Below are 21,294 nucleotides of genomic sequence, written 5' to 3'. Positions count from 1 at the left end.
TTCAGCGAGCTTGTCACTAATTTTTAAAAATGTAGTTTATAACCAATTTCTTTCTGAAAAAGTATTTAGGAGTATTGTTCCCTTGAATTTTCCCATACTGTTGCATTTAGCATCAGAGCTCACTGGTTTTGCTGCAAGCCACGTTTTGTTTTCCTATTCTGTGGGAATTTGGGTTGTTTGCAGCTTTCTGTGGTTCTGCACAGTTGTATTTGTCTCGGGGAGACAGTTGTGACCGTAAACTTAGCAGGGAAGGTTTTGCTCACACACTGACGATTTTCAAAGTGACGGTACAACTCCCACCAGAGACTGACGCTTCCATTCCTCCACGTCTTTGCCACACACTTGACATTGTCTGACTTTTTAAACTTAGATAAGCTGAGAGGTGTGTAAAAGTGCTTTTTATTTGTATTTCTCTAATTACCAAAGAACCTAAGCATCATTTCATGTATTTAAGGACCTTTTGCATTTCCTTTTCTTTTGTCACTTATGTCCATTTTTCTCTTGGATTATCTTTCTTAAAAATTTATAAGAGATATATAGGTTTTCTAATTTGTGTTTTATTTTCTTTATGGTATCTTTTAATGAACAGAACTTTTTTATTTTAATGTTGAGTGACTTTATTTTTCTTTTTTGAATTGTTAACCTATTCTGAGGGCCATGAAATATACTTTTATTCTCTACTAAAAGTTTTGTAATCTTGCCTTTTTTTTTTTTTTGTATTTTTCTGAAGCTAGAAACGGGGAGAGACAGTCAGACAGACTCCCGCATGCGCTGACCGGGATCCACCCAGCACACCCACCAGGGGCAACGCTCTGCCCACCAGGGGCGATGCTCTGCCCCTCCGGGGCGTCACTCTGCCGCGACCAGAGCCACTCTAGCGCCTGGGGCAGAGGCCAAGGAGCCATCCCCAGCGCCCGGGCCATCTTTGCTCCAATGGAGCCTTGGCTGTGGGAGGGGAAGAGAGAGACAGAGGGGAAGGAGGGAGGAGGTGGAGAAGCAAATGGGCACTTCTCCTATGTGCCCTGGCTGGGAATCGAACCCGGGTCCCCCGCACGCCAGGCTGATGCTCTACCGCTGAGCCAACCGGCCAGGGCCTAATCTTGCCTTTTATATGCCAGTCTTAAAAATGGAATTGCGCCTGACCAGGCGGTGGCGCAGTGGATAGAGCGTCAGACTGGGATGCGGAGGACCCAGGTTCGAGACCCTGAGGTCGCCAGCTTGAGCGTGGGCTCATCAGGCTTGAGCAAAAAAAAAAAAAAAAAAAAAAAAAAAAGCTCACCAGCTTGGACCCAAGGTCACTGGCTTGAGCAAGGGGTTACTTGGTCTGCTGAAGGCCCGCGGTCAAGGCACATATGAGAAAGCAATCAATGAACAACTAAAGTGTCGCAATAAAAAACTAATGATTGATGCTTCTCATCTCTCTCTGTTCCTGTCTGTCTGTCCCTATCTATTCCTCTCTCTGACTCTCTCTCTGTCCCTGTAAAAAAAAAATGGAATTGATTTATATATAGAGCAAAATAGGGATTAAATTTCATTCCCCCCACTTATTTAAGTATTCAGGTATTTATTGTTACTAGTATGGGCTCATGAATGTTTGTCTTAGCCTATGTGTTATGATTTATTAATGTTATGTCATTTCTCAAATTGTCCCAGAATTGACCCCTTCAGGTTGGTTCCGGTGTCCTTTTGATAAGTTCCCGTCTCCTTTGAGCCCTTCCTTAGTTTCTCATATACAAGATTTCCAGGTTCATCTGATGTTTTCTCTGCTCCAGCTTTGCAGGCAGAAATTTCTTCAAGTTGACCTTATTATTTTTTTTAACCTTAAAGAGAAGTCTTTTTTCTTTAGATTTTATTTATTGATTTTTGAAAGGGGAGAGAGAGAGAAAGAGAAGGAGAGTAAGAAAGACGAGGGAGAAGCAGGAAGCATCTACTTGTAGTGGTTGTTTCCTGTATGTGCCTTGACCAGGCAAGTGCAGAGTTTTGAACTGGCTACCTCAGCATTCCAGGTTGACACTTTATTCACTGTGCCACCACAGGCCAGGTCTTTTTGTTTTGTTTTGTTTTTAACTGGAATATATAGTGTTTAGAAACCAATGTCTGGGTGGTAGGTGTGTTCATTGCTGTGGGAGATCATTGCTATAAGTTCTCTCAGAGGACGGAACTAGGGAATATATGTATACTTGTACACGTACCTACATCGATATTGATCTATGGAAATATATATATTAAAAACCATGATATCTCTGATTCAAGTTCAACACCATAGAGTTCCTTCTGGCCGTTTTCCTTTATTTGTTTTGTCTCTAGCCTCAGAATACATAGTCCAGATACTGGTTTCCAAAGTGGTTAGGTGACTTTTTTTCTTTTGTACTCCTGTAAGTGTGGTGATGTGATACATTTGTAATGCAGCTCCTTTGTTACTGATTGTTTTCATGTTGAGTTAAAACCATATACTGGCTGATTTTAATTATTTACTTTTTAAATATTGTGAAATCTTCCCATGGCTATAAATCTCAAAAATACACAAGAAGATATGTTTGGAGAACTGTCACTTCTCCTCTGTTCCTTGTGTTCCGTTCTCTTTCTCCTAGTTTCTACCCCAATGGCTCATAATGCCAGGATGATAATCAAACAGCATAACTGACAAGTCACCCCATCATCTCAGTTTTAGCTTGTCCCTGCACACCACGTTCTCGCTGTCCCAGATTTCTTGTTGATCTTCAAACTTGACTGGCTTATTCATGCCTCCAACCTGTTGGGCATTCTCTCTCTCTGCTTAGAATGATGCTCTCTTTCCTCTTACCTTGCTCATCTTTAATTATTCAAACTCATTTTAACACCTACTATATCAGTGGTTCTTAAACTTTTTGAAGTCGTGGCGCATTTAAAATCCTACAAATAATTGTAGGCATACTATATACACATTTCTGAGAAATATGTTATAATAATTAAGTCAGATATCAAAGAAAAAAATACAAAGTCCAAGCGTGCTTTTATGGTATATGAAATAAATACGACAAAATTAAATTTATTCTGACATTAAAAAACATTTTTTTTCTTTTTTTTCTTTTTTTTTAATTATTATTTTTTTTTCTGAAGTTGGAAACGGGGAGAGACAGTCAGACAGACTCCCGCATGCGCCCGACCGGGATCCACCTGGCACGCCCACCATGGGGCGACGCTCTGCCCACCAGGGGGTGATAATCTGCCCATCCTGGGCATCGCCATGTTGCGACCAGAGCCACTCTAGCGCCTGAGGCAGAGGCCACAGAGCCATCCCCAGCGCCCGGGCCATCCTTGCTCCAATGGAGCCTTGGCTGCGGGAGGGGAAGAGAGAGACAGAGAGGAAAGCGCGGCGGAGGGGTGGAGAAGCAAATGGGCGCTTCTCCTGTGTGCCCTGGCCGGGAATCGAACCCGGGTCCTCCGCACGCTAGGCCGACGCTCTACCGCTGAGCCAACCAGCCAGGGCAAAAAACATTTTTATGTTACATTTTTTGTTATGTTTTTTAGAATTTGTAAAAAACAAGGGTTAAAAAATTTTTAAAAAGACAAAAAAGTTATCTTTATATATATATATATATAGATAGATAGATAGATAGATAGATAGATACATTCCTAGTAAGATTTAGTAAATTCGGCAGGTCCCGGCACGAATGTGTTTTTTCATTCTTGTATTTATGAGAAACATGAGCCTTATGTGTCCTAGCGATTTCTTCAATGTTTGGGCATATATTTCAAAGGCAAACTCTCATTTCCTTGTCAATACATTGAATAATTCCCCTCTTTTAACATTTAATTGTGTTGAGTGTAGAAAATCCTAATTCACATAAATAGGATGTTGAAAATTGTAGTAAAATATTCAAAGCTTTTTTAAATATTGCCACATATTCTTCTTTTATAGAAATCCATAAGTCTTCAAGAGACAATTCCTTATGTTTAATCATCAATCCACGATCAGTGGGTATAGCTGCCAGTTCTTCGTCTGTTAATGTTAAACCAAAATCACTAGAAGCTTCCATGAATGGGTTTCTAATCTAATTGTATTGTTCAGTGTTAAGTGATGGAAAATGCTATAAATTAAATTCTGCCCGTCAGCGTTCAAGTCCTATTTTATTTACACTTAACTTTTGCTCACTTCCAGAATCGGATTCTTCAATATCACGGTTCTTTTTGAGAAATCTATCCATCTTATTTGGGTGTATTTATCTAAAAAGAGTATAATGATGTGTTAATAATAAATATAATAATGATGTGTTAACAAAAAGAGCAGTATTTCCGTAATGAAATGGTATAATAGAGTAACTATATTTATTTTTATATCTGGGCACATGCCGCGAACCAGTGCAGCTAGTAATTTCAGGCTCCGAGTGGGAACGGTGTGGAATTAAGAAAATATACAGAATTAAGAAAATACACGGTAGGGGGTGCCCTGTAATTGCTGCTGGCAAGAACAAAACGCACCCAAAAACCTCATCTTGCTTTATTTATAGGGTAAAGTGAGGCCATTAGCAAATCTTAACTGTACACCAAACAAAGGATAGAAGAAACTTGCCTCCAGTCTTTCCAGGAAACATGGGGGGTAGTGTAAACAATCCAGCACCACAGCTTAACAGCTTTTTGCAACCTAATCAGGCAAATGGGGGGGGTTGGGTAGACAGTCAGCTTACAGCCAATTCCCCACACCTCGGTCCCCCAAAAATCTAAACCTCAAAAACCTATTGGTTTTTTGGTCCCCAACAGGCACATATTTCTCTGGAATACCATAGAATAGTCAGTGGCCACGGACCAGTTTAATGTCAGAAAATATTTTCATAGACCGGCCTTTAGGGTGGGATGGATAAACATATCACGTGACCAAGACAAGCGTCAAGAGTGAGTCTTAGATGGATATAACAGAGGGAATCTGGTCATTTTTTAAAAAAATAAAACACTGTTCAGACTTAAATATAAATAAAACGGAAATAATGTAAGTTATTTATTCTTTCTCTGCGGACCGGTACCAAATGACCCATGGACTGGTACCGGTCCGTGGCCCGGAGGTTGGGGACCACTGCCATAGGGCACACCTGGAAATCTTCTAGGGTGCACCAGTGTACCCTGGCACACACTTTGAGAACCATTGTACTATATGAAGACTTCCTTTTCCACTCCTCTGCTCCCTACTTTCATTTCACTTGTCCTACATTGAATAATTCTCTCCTGTTAATTTATGGCTCCATAGCACTTATAATATTGTGTAATTTTTGTGACATTTAATTTTAATTTTTGATGCATAAGTATATCTGTGCCTCTAGTTCAGTTTCTCACACATGTCAGTTAGTTATACAGTAAATGCAGTATAGTGAGTGGGTTCCCGTTCTTTTCACTTATTTTTTTCTTTACTCCTTTGCTCTTTATTTCACTCATGATAAAAGCTCATACTCATAGAATGTGAATCCGTATAATGTGATACCCATGATCTTGTTGTTCTGGGAATTTTAGGTTCTTGGCCTCTCCTAATATATTTGTGCACAACTCTGGTAATTTAATGGCTTTTTATGATTCTTGGAAAGTTACAATATTCAATTAAGTTTTAGACACGGTATAGAGGGACAGATGACATCAAGGTATAGAAATGGTTTAAAATATGCAGGGCTAGAAAGCCAAGACTACTTTATCTGCCAGGGTTGCCCCCTTGCTTGAAAAGCTGAAACTTCCTGCCCACTTAATCTGTTAGATTGGAAGAAATTGTTGTAGTGGGAACAGACTTCTTTAACAGTCTTTTAAGAACTTGAGTTAGCTTTTAAATGTCGTTATTTTTGTCCAAAATGCAAGTTCAGCGACCTTCTGAATTGTGTTCCTAAGCTGTTTGTGTTACCCTCTATTCTGTGTAGATTACTCAACAGATTATGTTAAAAGGTAGGGGTTTATTTCCAGCAATCTGTCCACCCACCATCTGTTCTTCACCTTGCTCCCTCTGTATCGCATTCTCCTCCATCCAGTCACAGCTCATTCTCCTCAGTCCTACCTGGAACTCAGAACAGAAGGTTACCTGCAATGTAGACATCAGGTGAAATAAAAGGAGGCTGCATGCTTGTGCTTTGTGGGGACACAGGCTTGCTGGTGCCTCAGAGTGTTCAATGTCTGGGAGAGTGAGCTAGGAGAAAGCATTCACTTATAGAATTGACCCATATTCTCTGTTTATTAAAAAGTTAAAATAAACTACTTTTTAATTCAAATGTACCACATATAAGGATAAGTGAATCATAAGTGAACAAACACTTCGATGAGTTTTGTCAAATCGAACATAATCATGAAACTACCACTCACGCCAGGGAATCCAATACCACTAGCCCCGCAAACTCTCCCTTCCACCCTCTCCCAGTCTCTATTATCCCGCCACACTCAAAGGTAACTCCTGACTTAGTTTTACCTATCTTTGAACTTTATAAAGTGGCTTTATATAGTACATTCTATCATATGAGATTCATTTGTGTTGTTGCATTCTACATAGTTCAGTAATATTCATTACTCCTTAGCAATCAAACTACAGCCTATGCTGGCTGCCTGTTTTCGTGCATAAGGTTTTATTGGAAACCAGCCACACCCTTTCATTTAAATATTGACTGTGGCTGTTTTAGTTGCAACAGGGCACAGCAGCCTTATGGCCTGCATAGCCAAGAATACTTACTCTCTTGCCCTTTGCAAAAATAGCTGACTGACCCCTGCTGTCTAGTATTCAGCTGTATGGCTATACAGTTTTTTTGTTACTGAGTTTTGGCTTCTTCGAATATTATTGTATGTGTGTTGGGGACCGATGTGTCTGGAGATGCGTTCCTGGTAGGCATCGCCCTAGGAGTGGTGTCGCTGGGCCACTGTGCATTTGTGCTCTGCTCTATTAGACATTGCTGAACGGGTTTTCCTGTTTCAGATCCTGAGACTTCGTGTCCTCAGATTTTCACTTTTGGTCATTTGATCAGCATGCCATTGCGTGTCACTGTGGTTTTAATGTGTATTTCCTTGGTAATGAATGAGGTTGAGTACCTTTTCGGATGCTTATTGACAGTTTGGATATCCTATTTGGGAGGCCTGTTCTTTTCTTACTGTTTCATGTGACTTTTTTATGTAGTCCATGTGAGTCCTTTGGAGGATATATGTATTGAAAATATCTTCATTCAGTCTGAGACTTGTACCTTCATATTTTTTTTCTTTAATAATAATATTCCTTTACCCCAAGTCCCCCTATTCACAATACAGACCAGGCAAAGAGCCAGGGCTGAGGTATAGATGGGTGGGTTTACTCTGCCTCCTTCATATTTTTAAGGAGTTTTTATTTTTCTGAATCTGAAGGGGGTCAGGATATGCTGCCCATATTTTGAACTAGAGGAAATTGAGAAATTGAGAAGTAGCAAACACAGGAAGAACTCTGTGTTCTCCCTATCTGCCTGAAAGCGAGGCATGCATTTCCATTTTTCAAAGTGCACCTGTCTTCTAAACCAGAAAGAGGAAAATGATTCTTATCACCAGAAATTAAGTCTGCATAACAGATCTTACTAACCAGTTCTGATGAACCATACCATTTCCTACTCGTCTTTTCACAATTTATCATCCTCAGGAATCCAACCTTTTCCTTTGTCTAGCCACTTCTCTAAGACTTACTGTCCTTCGTTAAAATGGTATATAAGTCCTTGAGTCTAACTGCCTCTTTGGGTTTTTACTTTTTTTCTGTGATATTCCCACACATGTAAAAATATTAAAATCAATAAAATATATGCCCTTTTTCCTGTTAATTTCTCTTTGTCAGTTTAATTTGTATGCCCCCAGGAACTGAACCTGAAAGGGTAGAAGAAGTTTTTTCCTCCCCTACAAACCATAACTAAAGCCAACCACATGGCTGAATCTTTCATACACTGAGGAAGGTGAAACTAGGCTAGTTGTAGATGGGTGGGCAGCACCTGTCCTCAGCCCCCTCAAAGCACACTGTCCCCAGAAATCCTACAGCATCGATAGGTTTTATGTACATATTTAAGCCCTGCTTACTTAATAATGTGATTGCTATATTGTTATTTGTCTTGAGGTCTGAGTAGAGACAAAGTTTTTTATCTTTCACTTTTCAATATTAAAAGCCATTCCAGTGTCTTAGCATCCCCAGTTCTATGCTGCATTCTACATCCATGCTGAATTTTCGAAGACTTTAAGATGAAGTGTCAAATATTTGACTCACCTATGTGTAATTTTTTTTTTGAGAACTATTATTTCCTTAGGTCCCTAAGTTTAGAAATTTAGAAATTGAAGCCAGTTTATCTAACTTTTAAGTTGTATCAAGTTGAATCAGGTTGGTATGTGTTGTAGGGTTAGACAACATGATGTTTGAGGTCAATTTAATAATTCTGTTTCTGTTTAAATTTTATAAATATAATTTCAGGGCAGTATTACTTGATTAAAATGTATAAATATTTTGTTTTGTGTTTTTTATGGTCATATCTACAATACAAACAGATGATTTGAAATTGAAAATATCTAGAGATACTTTAATATTACTGATACTTTAATTTCTAATTTAAGTGCAGCTACTTACTTTAAAAGGGCTGGTTTGCTTCTTTAGAAAAAAGATAAAAGTTTTTTTTATTGATTTTAATTTATTGTGCTTATATAGATCCTAGTGTTGCCCTAATGCATCCCCCCTCCCCGTATTCCCCTCAAAAGTTTTCTTATGCAACTATTTTTTTAAAAATTTTATTTATTTATTTATTTTTACAGAGACAGAGAGTGAGTCAGAGAGAGGGATAGATAGGGACAGACAGGCAGGAACAGAGAGAGATGAGAAGCGTCAATCATTAGTTTTTCATTGCGCGTTGCAACACCTTAGTTGTTCATTGATTGCTTTCTCATATGTGCCTTGACCGTGGGCCTTCAGCAGACCGAGTAACCCCTTGCTGGAGCCAGTGACCTTGGGTCCAAGCTGGTGGGCTTTTGCTCAAACCAGATGAGCCCACGCTCAAGCTGGCGACCTCGGGGTCTCAAACCTGGGTCCTCTGCATCCCAGTCCAATGCTCTATCCACTGCGCCACCACCTGGTCAGGTTCTTATGCAACTATTTTATATATTTTAGTAAAATTTCTTGTATACTTAGCATTTTTCTATTTTTAAATTATGAACTTTTTATTTCTGTTTTTTCAGATTGTACATTATCACTGGATGCTAATTGTCTGAATTTCTGTAGCAATGGCACGAGACTACAGTAAGTACTCTACTATACTTCCTATGACTGACCCGCTTTAAAATGTGTGACTTTGTCTTTAAATTTCTCATGGGAATAGTAGAAATATAGAAACAAAGTTGTAAAATCTACTTTTCTCAAAGGGATCAGTTCATTTGGTCATCTGCTTTTTGAGTCTTTAGCCTTATATACAAATATATATTGTGATTATGGTAAGCACAGTCTTGCTCAGTCTATTCCCTAGACATATTAGCAGAATGGAATTAGGGTTGGAGCCATGTCAGGTATCCAGTTGACCCTCCATGTTATGGATTTGACTGCCTATCCAGGGTGGGCCCTTTGATTAGGGCAATCCTGTCTCTGCTCTGTCCATCAGCTGGTGTTGGGTATGACCTGGCCCAGAGGGATGGTTTCAGGAATGGTTTAGTCATCCTGTTTCCGGCCCATGAGACTCCCAAGTAGGTTTCCCAGGAGCTTCTGGCAGAAGTCTTAGAGCTGTAGGGAGAGCCTGCCTTTCTCTTCTTCGTCATCTCTTCTGGATGCTGTTTTGTGCTAGTGTGAGGTCTGGTGTGTCTGCAGCCTGAGCAAGAAGCCACACAGTGGGGAGGACAGGGAAGCCAGCCCTGGAGCCTCTCTCTTCTCCCAAGTCCAAGCTTTTGAGCCAATACATTTCCTTTTTGTTTAAGCCAGTTTGTGTTGGGAGCCAAAACATCCCAAGTGATTCATTTAATCTCCATTTTATTTTTAGTAATCCATTAGTTTCCCCCTGGGGAATGTGGGGAGTAATTGCAAAGGGAGGCAGAATAGTACCATTAAATTAAACTGGCAGGATGTGTTAGTGTTGACTGGCACCCTCTTCACACTTAACAGGTAGTAATTTTGTAATCAAAGACAGGAGAAGAAAACATGTTGCTTTTAGATTTCCCTTCTCCCCCTGAAGGTTTTACCTTTTAATCAACCGTCTTGAGCTGTGAAGGATAAAAAGGGTCTTGGACTACTACTCTGAAAATCATCCCCTTGTATAGGTGTGTTTGGCAGTGTGGACCTCTTCTTAAACAGTCTGTATCCAAACTTCTAATTCCTTGTTTGCTTTTCAAAAATTAATATGAATATTCCAATCACAAAAATTACGTAAGGAGTAATATAACAGATGTCCGTATGTGCCCTCCTATAACACACTAGAGAATTGGAATGTTTACAAGTTGTCTGAACAGTTAAAAACCCAGGGTAAGTCTCTCTAACCTCAGCACCATTTCTCTGCCTCTGAGGGACCACGGTCCTGGTTTTGGTCTTGATTCTCCTCTTGCATTTGTTTGTCTGTTTACCACGTGTGTAGTATAATTTTTGTATGCTTTTAATTTCAGGCAATGTAGGTACTATGTGCATCTGTTGTTCAACCTCTCAGTTTAGAATAAATACAGGATCATGGAAAGAGGCTATAAATTTGTTCTCAGATTCTTGCCCAAATATTGATTACTAGGCATCATAGTGATCAGCACTGAAATATGTTCAGTTTTAAGTGGTTGATGAGTTTTTTTTGTTGTTGTTGTTTTTTCTTTCTGAAGCTGGAAACGGGGAGAGACAGTCAGACAGACTCCTGCATGCGCCCGACCGGGATCCACCCGGCATGCCCACCAGGGGCTACGCTCTGCCCACCAGGGGGCGATGCTCTGCCCCTCCGGGGCGTCGCTCTGCCGTGACCAGAGCCACTCTAGCGCCTGGGGCAGAGGCCAAGGAGCCATCCCCAGCGCCCGGGCCATCTTTGCTTCAATGGAGCCTTGGCTGCGGGAGGGGAAGAGAGAGACAGAGAGGAAGGAGGGGGTGGGGGGTAGAGAAGCAAATGGGTGCTTCTCCTATGTGCCCTGGCCGGGAATCGAACCCGGGTCCCCCGCACGCCAGGCCGACGCTCTACCGCTGAGCCAACCGGCCAGGGCCAAGTGGTTGATGAGTTTAATCAACATGCTGACAGCCTTGTATCTTATCTTCTGGAATCTGGGGCTTGGTCGGCTTCTGAGCTCACTTCCAGTACGCGATTCTACATTCCTGTGCGGGTTTGGCACATGTAAGACACATTTAAGCCAACTGTGTCATCAGTGAGCTTTTCGGAATGTGTTGGTTACTTTTTGATTTAAATAGCTCTATTCGTCCCGTGGTCAATATGCTTGCTTTTGGTAAACTTAGGTAAATCTATGCATTTTTCTGTACTCTGACAGTTAGTTGTCATACCTTTCAGAAGTTGCTTCTGTGCTTTCTGAATTTGTCAGTTTGTCGGTTTGTTCTTTATACTGGTAGCAGCAGTTATAAAAGAGGCACCCACTCCTATGAATAGACAGTGAAGCATGGTACCTGGAAACATAATACTGTGGGGGAGGAAAAAATAATTTTACTGCTACCCTTCTAAGTTCTTCTCGCTACTCTAATAATGAAATCTCCCGAAGAACAGTGTCCAGCCACTCAAGCGTCCTGGCTGACACCCCAAAATTGTGGGGGGAAATACATTTCCTCCTACTCTTTTTTTTATGACTGAGACAGAGAGAGACAGAAAGAGGGACAGATAGGGACAGACAGACTGGAAGGGAGAGAGATGAGAAGCATCAATTCTTTGTTGCGGCGCCTTAGTTTCTCTTTGATTGTTTTCTCATATGTGCCTTGACTGGTAGACTACAGCAGACCAACTGACCCCTTGCTCAAGCCAGCGACCTTGGGCTCAAGCTGGTGAGCTTTGCTCAAACCAGATGAGCCCATGCTCAAGCCGGTGACCTCGGGGTTTCAAACCTGGGTCCTCCAAGTGCCAGTCCGACACTCTATCCACTGCGCCACCGCCTGGTCAGACTCCTCCTACTCATTTAAGTTCTTCTCGATGGACTAGTTAATTAACATGAGACAGAGTAAAAGGAGAAAATGACCAAATTTATCACGTATGTACATACGGGGGTACCATATGAATATGAAACCAGAGGACAGATCAGGTGCTCAAAGCTTATATGCCATCCAAGGGCAATAGGGGGGTTGAGGTTTGAGACTTCAGAGGGCAGGAAGGTAATTCACATGGAGATAAAAGCAAATATTTGATAAGTAAATGTTTGCTGGACCATCCTGATGGAACACAGAGGACTTTGATCAAAAGGGCCTTGCTATGTTCCTCCCTATCACATACTGGTTTCGATTAAACTATAGTTACCTATAATGATATCTCCCTTCCTGAAGCAAGTCCTCTATCTAAATTCTTTTAGGCAGTTAGTAGGAAGGTTAAAGGTTCTTTATGAGCCTTCAGTTTCTTAAAAAATACCAGCTTAAAATAATATTCCCAAAGGCATGTGTTGGGGTGGCAGATTCTGGTTTCTCTTGTCACTTGTGAATCTCAGAAATCTCTGCTGTATCGTATTTCCTTTTGTGCCCCAATGTGAGCCTTGGAGATCATTTTATATCGTTCTTTTCTGAAATGTATCATTTAACTTCTGCATTCAAAAACCTCTTTCTTCTTTTTTTCTTTTTTTCTGTTGGAGGAATCTTATTACGCCTTGTTCTCATTTGGAATGTTGTTGTTGGAACTGGAAACTGAAGAGTCATTTCCATTCAGAGATCATTACTTCTTTCAGTTGGGGAACATCGTTACTGAAAAAGTGCCAGAGAAAGATTGATGACAGTCGAAAGGGGGTTGCTGACTTTCTTCTTCTTTTTACAGTGTTATCTTTGCTTAAATGTTTATTAGGTGAACAAAAAATAAGCTCAAGAGGTATTTACCCCTTAATTAATATATATTGTATCCATATTTACAGGAAGGAAAATAGTAGCATCTTTTGTTGACCAAACTTAGGTTTTTTTCTCCTTGTACATGCATTTTTTGTTATTGTTTAAAAAATGGATTTTTCTTTTAATTTTATTTAAATGTAACTATCTTTAGGTTTTTTCCCTTCAATATAGACCCAGGATATTAAATTAAAGTGTTGCCAATGTTAGAAGATTATAGCCATCAAATTGAAACACAGAATCCATAAAGCCCTTATGAAAAGAGCTACTAAGTCTCTCTCATTGGGATATGACCAATATTCAAGGTATATGTCATGTTGTATGCACATCAGGCCAAATACAAGAGAAATGCAAGATATTTAAGCTGTAATCATATTTATGTAATATCCATTTTATTTTAAAAACTTGAATGTTATGGGTACTTTTAAAGGGAAAAAGCCTATTGAAAAAATTTAAAAAAAAATCAATTCAGTGAATTGATGTTTTGTGTTTCTTGTGTCATAAAAATGACATCTTCTTATTTATTTTTTAGATAAAGGTATTTGTAGACTTGGCTTGTTTTTGTGCCTCAAAATGAAATGGTGCCTCTGTGGGGGATGGCCCACTGGGCTGAGGGAACTCACAGACAGTGACTCAGCTCTGTAATTAGGTCCTGCTCTCCGCACCCTTGTTGACTTGAAAGTGCTGGCCATAGACCATTTAGTCTGGGAAAGCAGTACATGAATCATCTAAATTGGCACAAATTATCTGGAATGCTATTAAACGCTTTCTACTCTCTATTCTGATTGAGGGAATTAGAAAGGGAGACTTGTTCTTTGAGTTTAGAGTATTCCAGAGGGTAAATTTACGTCTGTGAAAGCAATGTCTTCCCCAGATAGAACGCAGAGTAGAGGAGCTGACGTTTGTGAGCAGTTCTGATTTTGCTGGTCTGTGTTGCAACATTCCTCCCCACTTTATATCCTTTCCTTTGGGAAGAAGGTGGTGTTTCTGCCTCCTAGCTCCAGGGCGACCCCTACCCCCACGGCTCTCAGAAAGGGAAGTCCAGGGGCTGTCTTGCTGCTAAAGCCTCAGCTTAACCCCCACAGCAAGCACATTGGAGGGAGAAGGGAATTCTAGGAGTTCGTATTATGTCTATTTTGTTTACTATAACTTGCTCTCCTCATCATTATCTCTCATATTTGGGAGATAATCCCTTTCCCAAAATTCATTGAAACCTTCTTAGGCACCTGGCAATGAAGTGGGTGAAAGTCATTTTCTCTCTTTACTAAATAATAACTTGACTTTCTTTTAATTTGTTTTATAACAAAACTTTAAAATCATTCATTCTGAAGGGGAGGACATATATAAGTCATTTACAAATAAGAGTAAAATAAAGACTGTTCTTAGAAAGTAAACCCTTTTTTGTGTGTCAGAGACAGAGAGAGTCAGAGAGAGGAACAGATAGGAACAGACAGGAAGGGAAAGAGATGAGAAACATCAATTCTTCGTTGCTGCTCCTTAGTTGTTCATTGATTGATTTCTCATATGTACCTTGACGGGGGGGGGGGGGGGGGGCTACAACAGACTGAGTGACCCCTTGCTCGAGCCAGTAACCTTGGGCTCAAGCTGGTGAGCCTTGCTCAAACCAGATGAGCCTGTGATCAAGCTGGCGACCTCAGGGCTCGAACCTGGGTCCTCCACATCCCCAGTCCGACACTTTATCCACTGCGCCACCGCCTGGTCAGGTGAAAATAAACCTTTTAATGAGTTTTTTTCCTTCTTCTTTTGGGTTTTCTCTGATGATACATTAAGGGTCCTGCCCAGTACTTACTATTTTACTTTGTCTGCTCTAAAGGGAAAAAGACAGGCAGATTTATTCAATATGTAGCAAAAACACCAGATTTTCAACTTGTAATGTGAGTTGACTTTTTAATATGCGGATAAATTGTTTATTTTCGTGTTAGAATATGTGTCAGTGGGCATGTCAGAGGAGTGCATCTTTTGACGGGAAGGAACACAAAGCCATAGCTTGCAGTGTAATTTTGTGTTTTGCAGGAGTAACTGCTGTTTTGTGTCTGTGGGTAGATGTGCACAAGCATGTGAATTAGGTTGTCTTTATCTGTGGCATTGCTGATTGTTAGACATTGCCATGTTCACTTTGAAGTTGTTAAAAATCTGATGTTCCGATTATAAAGTTGTTCAGCACATCTGCTGAGTGAAGTTGAAAGATTTTAGAGTGAGTTTCTAAGGAACTGACTGGAAAATCATTTCATAGCAAATAGAATTCCTTATTACATGATTAGTTAAGCACTTTTCTCTGATATAAATCCCGAAGACCTTCAGATGGCTGTGTTTGTAAAGAGTGCCCACTAAGAACTGTGATCCTGTTTGTCAGATAGACTTGTTGCTTAGTGCACAATTAACCTTTTCACTTCATCACTTTGCAAGTAGGAGCCAAAAGATCATGCTTCAGTACCAAATACAAATCTCCCAACCTTATTGTCCTTAGTTTGCATATTGTGTAAATAATGGGTCATTAGCCAACACCTAAACAGGGGTGTGTGAAAGGTTTACCTTCAGTGAGACTTTAACAACTCTGGTTTCTAGATTACTTGAGGTAAATTATATATATTTCTTTCATGGCAGTCAGTGTCTTTTGTAAATGGGTGCAGTGATTGTAAGACCTCCGGCCAATCAAGCATTCTGAATTTCTTAATGAGTGTAAAAATATCTAAATGGAGTTTCATGTTTGATTCCATCTTATCCCCTCAGTAGCAGATGCCTTCTAACTTTGTGGAAATGAAATCTTTATTTTCTGAATGAGTGCTAATCTCTGATGAAAGCTTCCCATGCTTATGTGTGTTTTTTTTTTTAATTCTTCTCAATCCAAATAAATAGCATTAGTCTGGTCATTTGGGTTAGGTGCCCTCTTTGTAATCTGAAAAGCTCTGAAAAACTGTGTGAAGATAGACCAGCTGTTTATATTTCTGTCTCAATATTCGGCCCCATCCTTAACATTTGATATCTCCATTGTATTACATAGTGGCCTCTTTTTAAAGATGGAAACATGAGTATATATCCATTCACTCTGCAAGAGTGCAGAGCTTGTTGGTTGCAAGATTCAGGCTAAGGTCCAGCATTCATTATTGCTATAATTTGATCCTTTAATAATATTTTGCTGATCTTTTAGAATAACATCCATTCAGTTGTATTTGTTTGAAGCATCAAGAAAATCGCAGTTCACACTCTGTCTCCCAGCAAAGTACTTCTATAAAAACAATACATGCGAAAATATAGAAAAGCAGATACCGTAAACATAAACATGAAAATTAAAACCATCTACAGTTTTACCATCCAGAGAGGCTGTTTCTAACATTCGCTAGCAATGGGTTCTTACAGAACACAGCGCATTTCATTAAAAAAGGGGAAACCATCTCACACTGATTATTAATAAAGGACTGACTGAGGTGATGGCAGTCAGAAATTCCTAAATACTTAGATACTACGTGTTAAAGTTAGTATCTTCTAAATTACAGGTATGTCTGTCTGTAAGCTGTGACCATTTCATCACAGGATAAGGAGAGAGCCTCCTTGAAGAGACACTGGACTCTAGCCTCTTCTGGTCAACTTTTGTTTCCAGTGATTTCTTTTTTTTAAAAAATATTTTTTATTTATTCATTTTAGAGAAGAGGGGTTGGTTAGCAGGAAGCATCAACTCCCATATGTGCCTTGACCAGGCAAGCCCAGGGTTTTTAAACTGGCGACCTCAGTATTTCCAGGTCGACGCTCCATCCGCTGTGCCACCACAGGTCAGGCTCCAGTGATTTCTAAGGACAGATTTTTCATGTATAGAGTATATTTCTCTAACTAGGCACAAGGATTTTGTTTTTAAGTGAAAGAGTCATGTAGAAATAAGCTGCTATATAGGAAGAGTAGAAGAATAATATACTTTTAAAAGAAATGTCTGCTGTTCCCCTGATAGAAAGATAGGAGAGGAAAGGTAAGTGACCAAAGGCTGCACATGGTAATTCTCAAGGGGGTTACTGTAGGACAGAGTCCCTACTGGATTTCTTTTTTGTAAATATGGTGTAGCTGTCCCCAGCCACATTCTTTTTTTTTTCCAAAGTTGGAAACAGGGAGGCAGTCAGACAGACTCCCGCATGCGCCCGACCGGGATCCACCGGCATGCCCACCGGGGGGCAATGCTCTGCCCATCTGGGGCGTTGCTCTGCCCCATTTTAGCAATCAGAGCCATTTTAGCGCCTAAGGCAGAGGCTGCAGAGCCACCCTCAGCGCCCGGGCCAACTTTGCTCCAATGGAGCCTTGGCTGCGGGAGGGGAAAGAGAGACAGAGAGGAAGGAGGGGGGTGGTGGAGAAGCAGATGGGCGCTTCTCCTGTGTGCCCTGGCCGGGAATCAAACCTGGGACTCCTGCACGCCAGGTCAATGCTCTACCACTGAGCCAACCGGCCAGGGCCATGTCCCCAGCCACATTCTAAGATCTCTCATGCTCTCTCTCTGCTTCTTCCCACATGCTGGAACAGCCCCGCGTAACGTAACTGCACCATTATAAAACTTTGGAATTCTGCAGAACTTATGGAATTCTGCCCTAACTCAGATTTCTGATTATCCCACTTCATGCTTCAATTTACAATTACTTGGTTATTGTCTGGTTGTCAAATCATCATACCACAAAGACTCAACGAAACAGACATTACCCTGGATCTGAAAGTATTTGTCCGTTGTTTTGATAGTTTCTGAGCATTTGTTTGCAGGCTTCCATCTCTGAGGCTCAAAATAACTCGATGTGTAGCAGCCCTCTGAACTTCCAGTGGGCTCCTTTTAAGTGTCTGTCTTTAAAAGCGACATTCTCTGGGAGCAGTGATGCACTTCAGCCAGCTGGCCAGTGATGACCCCCACAGATTTTTGTCCTGAAGCCACTGTGGTGTAAACAGAGCAAATGATGAGAGCTTTGTCTTTTGTCCTCTCTTTCAAGTCAGGAGTGTCAGAGTTGTTTTAAAGGAAGTCTGTATTTTGTGGTATCATTCAGTTTTGGCCCTGTGTTCAGATTTTCGCCTAAAATTCTTTGGGAAACTCCACCTCTGGAATTAAAGTGAGGATTTGTAAAAGAACGTGTTTCAGCAGCTGTTAATATAAGCAAAAGCATGGTGCTGTCTTTGAAGAATCTCTGGCTAGACAGCAGCAGCTTGCTGGATCTCACTTTTGTGACCATAGTCTCTTCCACTGAGAGACTAATTTGGAGTATAGTAGGCAAATGTTGCCAAGCTTTAGATTTATTATATAAGTTTGTATTGTTGTATATTGAGTGTTGGAAAACACTCAAACTTTTTTTCATAATATGTCTTTAGTTTTAAGCACCAAATTGAGATTTTAGTTTTTAAATGGTTAAAGAAAGCAAATTTTAATTTGTTCATAAAATTTTGTCATTACTAATAATAATCCTAACTTTCCTATTTTACTAATGGTTGCTTCATGGGACATTTAGATGTCATGTAACCATGTTCAGTAGTTCTTAACTGTTGTGTTTTTATCCACTGTTGGGTTGTGTATTAGTTGCTTTTCTTGCATAGTAAGTACTCAGATTTATTGCAGAGAACTATTCTCAGTCAGAAATAAAGAACCCTCTCTAGCCTGACCAGGTGGTGGCGCAGTGGATAGAGCATCGGCCTGGGATGCTGAGGATCCAGGTTTGAAACCCCAAGGTTGCTGGCTTGAGCGTGGGCTCATCCGGCTTGAGTGCAGGGTTGCAAACTTGAGTGTGGGATCATAGACATGACCCCATGGTCTCTGGCTTGAGCTCATAGGTTTATGGCTTGAAACTCAAGTTTGTTGGCCTTGAGAAAGGGGTCACAGGCTCAGATGGAGCCCCCTGGTCAAGGCACATATGAGAAAGCAATCAATGAGCAACTTAGGTGCTGCACTATGAGTTGATGCTTTTCATCTCTTTCCCTTCCTGTCTGTCTGTCTCTCTTGCTAAAAAAATAAAAAAGAGAAAAAGAGAACCCTCTCTGTTTATTTGCTACCCAGATTCTTAACAAATTACTATACTCTTCATCAGTGGGTTACTGATTCCTGTGAAGTTTACTACTCAGATGCAAAGACAGGCGGATTTTTAAATTTTAGATAAGAATCCATTACAATCTCTTTTTGAAAAGGATTTGGATAAGTCATTTTCAATTGGTCTCCCAATTCTCATTATTGTTCCTTGAAAGTGAGTTACTGTTTTCCCTGTCTGTCTCCATTTTCTTCTCCTTTTCTGGTAACAGAGGGAAAGGGAGAGGGAGAGGGAAAGGGAGAGAGATGTTTGACTTTGTTCTCAGTGGTGGATGGGAATACAATTAAGTTCAGGTAAAGAATGAAGAGGTGTACCTTAGCTGGGAAGAAAATTAGAGAGAAAAGAGATTGAGAAATTTGTGGTCTAAGAGGTTAAAACACCAAAGAGAAATTTCTAATTCTGTCATTAGCCCTTTAACTGTTTTATTGTTGAACTGAGTCATACCAGGTAGCTACTATTTTGTGAACAAGGTTTGAGGACAGCTCTGAGCAATACATGTACCTAAATTTTCAGTTTTCTTTCCATAGTAGATGCTCAGTTAATAGAAATTTGAGCTTGGGGCCAGATAGTAAGAAGCTAGTACAATTCCTTTTCATGTGGAAGGGGCAAACCCAGAATGCTGAACAAATTGGTCCAGCAATATAGCCAGATAATAAATCGCAAGGTCTTATTTTCCCTAACCAAGGACACTTAGGAGCAAATGGTTCCAGGTTCCAGATCATGCGGCAGGGCACACCCATCTCAGTCTTAGTGCCTCTTCAGTGACATATGTTGAAGGTGAAACTGACCAGAGAATGACCCTGACCCCGCTATACACTCATTTTGATGAATCAGCTTATTGAAGGACGCACCTGGAGAGCTGATGAATATTCTATTGGATCCTCCCAAGACCTCTCCTAAAATTCCTGTCTTTGGAAAACAGATAAAAATCTTCAGTATAAAGGAAGCCCCTTCCTCCTTTCATGGGATTGAACTTTTGCTCTGTTTTTTCTAAACTCTAAGGTTTTCTACAAGACTTGCAACCAGGGGAGCAGCAGGCAGTGGCGGCTCATCCGGGACCTGTCTCTGAGGCCCCTGTTTCTGAGGCCCCCGTCTCTGAGGCCCCGTCTCTGAGGCCCCGTCTCTGAGGCCCCGTCTCTGACTTTCCAGTGAGCTAAAAGCAGCCCCGCCTTGGCTCACTTCTGTCGCTGTAACTTTTACTTCTCAGTGAGTCCATGCAGCCCCACATGGCTCACTTCTTTCCTATAATATTTCTGGAGAGCCAAAGCAGCACTGCCTAGGCTCTCTCCTGTTGTTTCTTCTATCCTAAGCCCTTCTTAGTTTCACTGTCTCCAGCTTTAATAAGCGTACCCTCAAAATCACCTGGATTCATGTTGTGAAATCTTTCCAGCATGAAGTCAGGAGCCCTCACACTACAGGCCAGCCCAAGGCAGCCCACTCCAGGCCCAGTCCTTTTCCTGTGAGAGACTACTTCCTGACTTGTTAACTTCAGGAAAAGGAAAATAGACTCATTCTTTCCTTAAAATAGCTCTTGTGATTTTCTTTCAGATGAATCCCCCCTTTGTTAATTCTGTGAGGAGTCTATGAAATAAGTTGAATACTTTTTTAAAAAATTGAATCTTTTCTCCTATTATCATATACATATACTGGGATCTTTTTCTCTAGAGAAATAAGAAGTATGAGTTCTTTTCTCTTTGTTTCAAAACAAGAGGGTACACTGCTGTCTAGTTCCTAGAGAGGTGATTTCCAATCATTCTTATACTCAGTGTTTGTAGCACATCAGTCCTCCATAAATTGGTTGAAATAAAATTTTGTCCTAAAATTTTGCCATTCTTTGATATTCTTGGAGCCCCCCCAGAGTGGTATGAAACCACAGCTCACATCAACACTGCCTCAGGGATAATCCTTTCACGTGGGATGTGGGCTGTCTTCCCTTGTAAGGAGGCAGTTCATCTGTCTTCTCTGGCAGAATGGGATCTATCTGGACCCTTGAGCATCTATTTCTCTTCTGCCTCCTCTAGTTTGCTACTTCATATCTATCTGTCCTGGTTACCAGGTCTCTAAACTTCATTGTCAGGTTCACTTTCTTCCTATTGTTAGAAAACAGAGGCACGGTTGTGGTGCTTTTTGGAGTTTGTATCCGTAAAACAAAACAGAAAGAACAATGAAAGAAAAACAAAGTCGGGTTTCTTAAGTAGTTGCATTCTTTCTTTTTCAGACCCGCTTTTATTGGCCGTGTTTGCTGAATGTAGGGCACTACTAACTGTAGTCGCGGGGTGTTGCTTTCACGTC

General features: G+C 40.6%; 1 protein-coding gene and 1 pseudogene across 10 annotated transcripts in view; one reads left to right on the top strand and one right to left on the bottom strand.

Annotated features, from left to right (window-relative positions):
• SIPA1L1 (signal induced proliferation associated 1 like 1) overlaps positions 1-21,294 on the top strand; it is a 381,790-nt gene that overhangs the window by 159,940 nt on the left and 200,556 nt on the right. For all 10 annotated transcript variants that reach the window (XM_066275018.1, XM_066275017.1, XM_066275009.1 and 7 more), the window contains one exon: positions 9,160-9,220. The gene's annotated coding sequence lies outside the window, so the exon portion shown is untranslated. The remainder of the gene's footprint in view (positions 1-9,159; positions 9,221-21,294) is intronic.
• LOC136336679 (small nucleolar RNA SNORA51) lies at positions 7,212-7,309 on the bottom strand (annotated as a pseudogene).

The sequence above is a fragment of the Saccopteryx bilineata genome, chromosome 4, assembly GCF_036850765.1.
Source record: "Saccopteryx bilineata isolate mSacBil1 chromosome 4, mSacBil1_pri_phased_curated, whole genome shotgun sequence".
Lineage (NCBI taxonomy): Eukaryota > Metazoa > Chordata > Mammalia > Chiroptera > Emballonuridae > Saccopteryx > Saccopteryx bilineata.
Note: the sequence above shows the minus strand (reverse complement) of the source record. Positions and strands in the feature narration are given on the sequence as shown.